This window comes from Mesocricetus auratus, unplaced genomic scaffold, assembly GCF_017639785.1.
Source record: "Mesocricetus auratus isolate SY011 unplaced genomic scaffold, BCM_Maur_2.0 Super-Scaffold_100029, whole genome shotgun sequence".
NCBI classification, from domain to species: Eukaryota; Metazoa; Chordata; class Mammalia; order Rodentia; family Cricetidae; genus Mesocricetus; species Mesocricetus auratus.
In genome coordinates, this window is record NW_024429210.1 from 9,305,519 (window position 1) to 9,311,695 (window position 6,177).

The 6,177-nt window shown below is 45.9% G+C and overlaps 1 long non-coding RNA gene across 1 annotated transcript; it reads right to left on the minus strand.

Annotated features, from left to right (window-relative positions):
- Nucleotides 1-1,250: 1,250 nt before the first annotated feature.
- Nucleotides 1,251-5,381, minus strand: LOC121134698. The gene is made up of 3 exons (XR_005871818.1): nt 5,211-5,381; nt 2,305-2,471; nt 1,251-1,858 (listed from the first exon to the last, which is right to left on the minus strand). It is a non-coding gene; the product is annotated as an uncharacterized LOC121134698 (long non-coding RNA).
- Nucleotides 5,382-6,177: the final 796 nt, after the last annotated feature.

Genomic DNA, 6,177 nt, shown 5'->3' on the forward strand with positions numbered 1-6,177 from the left:
TTTGGCCTTGCAGAAGGAGGCTCCAGTGTGGGGGGTGCCGCACGCTCCAGACTTCTCTGTTCCTCTCCATGCTTTGGCTCCTTCTCCACAGCGGCAGGCATGCAGGCCTTGCCTCTGGGTGCCTATCTTTCTAAGCATCGGCGGTACTGGAACATACCTTGCTTAGAGACACTCTCCAGGGAAAGCGCACCCTAAAGAAGACAGGGAAGGTAATTACTTGACTCTCCCCGAAGTACAGACAAGCGTAAGGAGAAGAGGGAGCCAAGAAAATGCTCCGCTGCTGGGATGGGCTTCCCAGAGCTTCGTCTCCCAGCTCGCGCTGGTGCAGCAGCCTGTGTTAGCAGCCCACCGTCCTCTTGCCTCCTTCTGCAAAGGTAGCTGAGCTGTCTCCCGTGGAACTTGCTTCTTCACAGGCATTATCTGTAAGTGGCTGGAGGAAGAGAAAAGGGATCAAACCAGCAATCTCTCAAAGGTCTCACCCACGCCCCTCGTGGACTGACTGAAATGTGAGTGGAAACCTTCTTGTTCAGGAAAGCTTGTACATGGGTGCCACCTTTCATTTTAGCCTTCCGTTATTCTGTGTACACTTTTTGCTTTTTACTTTTAAAACCACCACTGTTTGTAACTCAACTGAGATCAAGACTTGCTCACCCTCAAAAGGATGAAGCATTCTGAGACAATAGCATAAAGGGTTCTCATCTGGTGGCCGGGAGCAGCTATGTGCAGGGGCCCAGGTTAAGTGAAGTTGGCGGAAATGGAAATGTTGACATTTCTTTAAACAATAAAAATTACAAGTGATTGCCAAAGTGCCATGGGCTAACATTTACAGAGATTATTCTCCGATTATATATATATGGAATATTGTAAGTAATTAGCTCATGGCAATTACCTCTCCCTTGTTATTTTGCTTTTAGAATATTTCTAAAGCTTAGGTTACTAAAATTTCAAATAATGCTGTGCCTCGCTGTCATGGGTCTTTATCCAAATGATTGTGGTTTCTTGTAAACAGACCTGTGATCTGATTTCCACTGGGACAGGAGTTGTAAAAGGCCAGGGATTTTCGATGGATTTACACATATACTGTTTCAGTTAAGTTACCAAGATCGACTTAACAGCGCTTTTCATCAGAGTTTAAATACATTTGCCACCCCGTGTCCCTCTGTCGTGTAGGATGGCATGGGTGATGACATGAAGAGAGGCGGGACATAGGGTGGGCCATAGTTTCCAGCATGGCTGTTTTCTGCAGATGCTTTGCCAGTTCACTAGCTCATTTCGCTAGTTCTGTGGGATGACTCCTCCAGACAGGTCGCTATGGAGGCAAGGGCCTGCCGTCTGTATGTATCTTTTGCAAGGTTTTATACAGTGTGCATCCTTCCCCTGTTCTGACCCCACAGGAGAGTGACTGGCTTTCCCAAACCTTCTCTGCCCAGGTTGGAACCAGATCAAACAAATTCATGACCCTCCGTTCCTGGCTACAGTGAAGTTTCAACATCGAGCTAAGATGATTAGAGAGGCATGTGTCGGTGCTAAAGGTAATGACCCACCAGTTTGGTTGTCACACACACACTTGACAAACAGCTTTATTTCTAAATATCATTTCAGTCTTAGACATAATTTCTCCAACAGAGCAGAAAGTGAGAGATTAAAAAAATGCGAACTAGAGCTGTTATTCCGTTTTGAATGGGTCAGGTCTGTGGACAAACACGGGTTTGTTCCAAATAGCTTGGCTGTTGTAAAATTTGGAATCTGAAAGTCAACAATAGTTCTCTAGAAATGCGAAGTGCGGTGGATGCTTAACTGCCATCTTCTGAGGAAACTTCCAAATGACATCCTTAGTGTTTAGTGAAGGCATGCTCTCCTAAGGATGGAAGGGAAAATGAAGGGAATATTCCCTGAAGGTTTGCCTCACCATTTTGAATCTATGTGAGGATTCGGAAAAGGCACTGTGGGGGAATCTTCCCTGAAGGTTTGCCTCACCATTTTGAATCTATGTGAGGGTTCTTCAAGCAGAGGGGAAGCAGGGTGAGTTTCTTCAGCCTCCCACCTCTTCTATTTGCATCTCTGAGAACAAAACCTCTATTACTTCTAATCTTGGTTGGTAACCGGAGCTTTGAACTCATCTCATGAGTGTGAAAATCTGGGAGAATGGTGGAGAATTCCTCAACCCAGTGGTCAAAGTTGACAGTGTTCTTTGAAACTCTGCATGAAATTCAATCCAATTCTTCTTTTCTCAGATTACAGGATCCTTGGGGTGAAATATTGCATTTTAAAGCAAAGGTACAAAGCTAATCTATCATAGCTTACCTCCAGGTGAGATTTATTCCACACTGCCTGCAGAAAACTGTGCCCGCTCCGCATGTGTAGGCCATATTCCTCTTATTATCCAGTTGAGAAATCCCCAGCATAAGCAATGCCTGAGAAATGAGCGGGCAAGCCCACAGAATGTGACACTTATGCTAATCTGCGCCCTGCTGTGGAAAAACACACACAAGGATTCCATTACCACATTCATTAGGCTGCAGCACACTCTATACTGAATAGGATTATGAACTAGAATAGGATGAAAACAGTTGATTGAGCCCACTTAGACAAAACGCTCTGACATTGGCCAAATATGTTGGCATGGGATCATCAGCTCAGACTTTAAAGAGGACATTAGTGGCTGAAAGTTTGTCCTTCCCTGTGGCTGTCATATTCATCAGCCCATGACACGTGTCATTGGTTTAGACAGTGAACCCTGGAAACAGCAGTATGTCTAAGGGCTGGGTCTGGGGTCATTTTTTGCAGCATGACCCCACTCACCCCATACACCTGTTGGATAGTGCCTGGCATTCCCTATCCACACTTCTTTCCTGATTACGGTCAGAAAATGAATTGTGTGGTGATAACACCCTATAGCTAGAAAAGAAATTAGAATCAGATGCAAAAACCAGCTTAGGAGTCAGCTTGCCCAAGTCTCCTCTCGCCTTGATCTTGGGGTTACTGGACACAGTTGTCACCTGTCACTTTCGTCTTCCTACAGGGGCAGAAATGTTTGCCATTCTGAGCTAAAAATATTTTAAGTATTGTCAGAAATAATAAAGAAAGAAATACAAGTGATGGCTTCAGAGATGTTATGGAATCTGGCTGTGCAGGCAGAGGGAAGAGATTTAAATCCGTTCATGTATATCATTAAGAAGATAATAATAAAAACCTTCTGTGGAAGCATGTTTTCAGCCTTAGGTTCTAGAAAACTCTTTGTCTGGGTGTTTCTTTTTCAGTTTAGGAGTGTACACAATGTTCTTAAGGGAAGCTGTACCTAGCATCTTGATTTACGTCACTGATGTGTTCCTGAAAAGCTGCAGATACATCAGATTTTGGTTTTGCGAAATAAATTATATACACTCTCTGTGTTTTTCTTTTGGCCAAGGTGTAACCCTGCAAGGAGTCTTCCTGAGTATCTGTAAAGTAACAAGTATAATTTTATGCCCAAAATGGAAATAATTCCTTAGTTTATCACCGTTCTGATATGGCTTCCCAGAAGCGGAGTCAATGAAATAATGAAGCGGTAAGTTGGGGAGGCCCTGCAGTGAGCTTCTGAGCTCAGACGACTGTGGCTTTTTACTTTTCCCCTCTTGAGAAAATGGGACCGCCAGAGAGCAGTGAGCCTCGCTTTTCTGTGGGCACCTAAGTGATGGTATGGAAAGGTAATACTCAAACTGCTGAATTTTCCTTCCTTCCTTCCTTCCTTCCTTCCTTCCTTCCTTCCTTCCTTCCTTCCTTCCTTCCTTCCTTCCTCCCCACCTCACCCCACCCCTTTTCCTTTTCATTTTGTCTTTCTTTTCTCTTTTCCTTCCTTCCTTCTTTCCTTCCTTCTCTCTTCTTCTTCCTCCTCCTCCTCCTCCTCCTCCTCCTCCTCCTCTCCCTCTTCCTTCTCCTTCTCCTCCTCCTTCTTCTTTGGAGACCGAGTTTCTCTGTGTAGTCCTAACTGTCCTGGAACTGTAGACCAGGCTGGTCTTGAACTCAGAGACCCACTTGGCTCTGCCCCTGCCTCCTAATGCTGCGATTAAAGGCATCTGTCACCACCTGGCTTCTCCCTCCTTTCCTCCTCTTGTCCCCCCTCACTTCCAGCCACGCTGTCTCTTTCTGACAGGATCTGACAGGCCAAGAACTTTCTATGTGGCTGCAAATGACCTTGAACATCCAGATCTTATTTCTTATCTCAGCCTTCCAAGCACTGGGATTATAGGTGTGGCTACCACGTCTCACTTACGTTTTGAGTTTTCCATGCATAAATCCCAAGAATGCCTTGGGATGTCCATAAACACAGGGGAGGACATAGCGCTGGCAATGCGCCATCCTGTGCTGCTCTGGAAAAGGCAGACTCCACGCGGCACAGCAGCGTAGTCACCGAGAAACCGATCGCCTGTGGCTGCTGCTGCTCTTGCTGTACCAGCTCTGAAGTCTGTCCTGCCCTTGGCCCTGACAGTTGCTCCAAAACAGAAGCAGACAAGTGGCCAGTGGATTAAAAGAGCCATTGGTGAGGCTTCGGGGTGTTCTCCTCAACACGCTGTGCCCTCCCCGCCCTGCTTTTCTGGGGCATCCACTTAATTGGGTCTATTGCCCTGTGTCCTCCAGGTCCCTGGGACACCAGAAAGCATCAAAAAGGTTGAAGGAGGCTTTGTGTTCTTCCAGGGGAACATAGCCCTTTGCACCCGGCTTGTAATACAATCTTTCCTCTCTAGGGCTGCAAATGCTACAGTGAAAAACTGTTTGAAAACCTCTTTTATCATTCATCGTCTCCAGACTGAAATTGTTTTTGACAACGTCTGCAGAAAAAGCAGTGTTCTGGCTACTGGCGAGTCGGGTAGAGGGAGGAAACACATGTTCACTGTCAGCCAGAGCCCAGGAGAAGGCCCTGACAACCTTTTAACCCTCTTTCCCAGAGAAAGGACCCAAATGTTTTTTTGGAACAAACTCACCACATTGTCTCAAGCATCTTTCTCATTTAATGTGTTTTGTTTTCCCCAGGACAGCAGCCTTAAAACAACAATCCTCAGCCCCTCTATTTTTATTGTTAGTAGCAGCAGATCTGTGTCGTGTCCTACTAGGGAACACAAGAAGGCGGCCGTTCATGACCGTCCTTTATGAACTAAACCGTCTTTTCATCTCTTTTTTTTTTAACCGTCTGACCACAGTTTAAATACCAACACACCGAGGAGTTCACTCACCTCACATAGCGATTCCTCAAAACCAGCCAAGAAGCTGCAGGAGTGAAATTTTCTGAGCAGTAGGAAGGCTGCCTAGTCGACATCCTTAGCATGCTGGGCACCGAGGCAGCTGTGGAAATGGTTGTGAACTTCAAGATCTAGAGCCAGAAATGCCTGTGTATTGCTTGAGGCACATGTTACCAAGCAGAACTATTTCTATAGTTCCTAGTTCTGTATAGAACTGTTTCTATAACAACCAAGCTGGAAGATGTGGGGGGTGGGGTGGGGGGAGTTCTGTACTAACAGAAACTGCTAAGGTGTATGTGGCTTTAACAAAAAAAAGATTCTTTGAAAACACCAATACTGTAATCACGATGCTAAAAACCCAGCTCTCTGCTCCTTAGTCTGCAGTCTTGGCGCTTTTCCTCAGTCCTGCAGGCTCCAGTGATTTCAACCATTATGAGAAAGCGATTCCCTGTGTCCCTCCCATTTTCAAGACTGCATCTGTGCTTTGATAGCCCAAAGGCAGGCTAGTGTAAAGGGGGGGATGCTGGCTCAGAGAGGAAGTCCTGTGGGGACTTCCCCACACGAGAGAGCTATCAAGGGAAGACCTCAGAGAAACTGCTCACCTCCATGAAGAACTAAGGTCTGAGTCCATGTCCACTTCCACCACTAACTGTCATCTTCCTTGCTCCCTCCCCCTACGCGTTTGTGGTGTCTCTAATTACTTTTCAAATTGATTCTAAATTAACTAGGTTTTATGAAGCAAAATTCCCATAACATTAACTGTTTTATGTGGTGCTAGGACTCAAACCCAGGACCTCATGCACGCTAGGCAAGCCCTCTGGCACTGAGCTATCTGTAGGTCTGGGGAGCACTTTATCTTTGCTTTCTTGGTTGGTGGGTTTTGTGTGGCTGTTTTCTGATCCTCCTGCATCAGCCTGCTAAGCACCAGAATTATAGGTATGTCCCACCATCGACTGCTGGA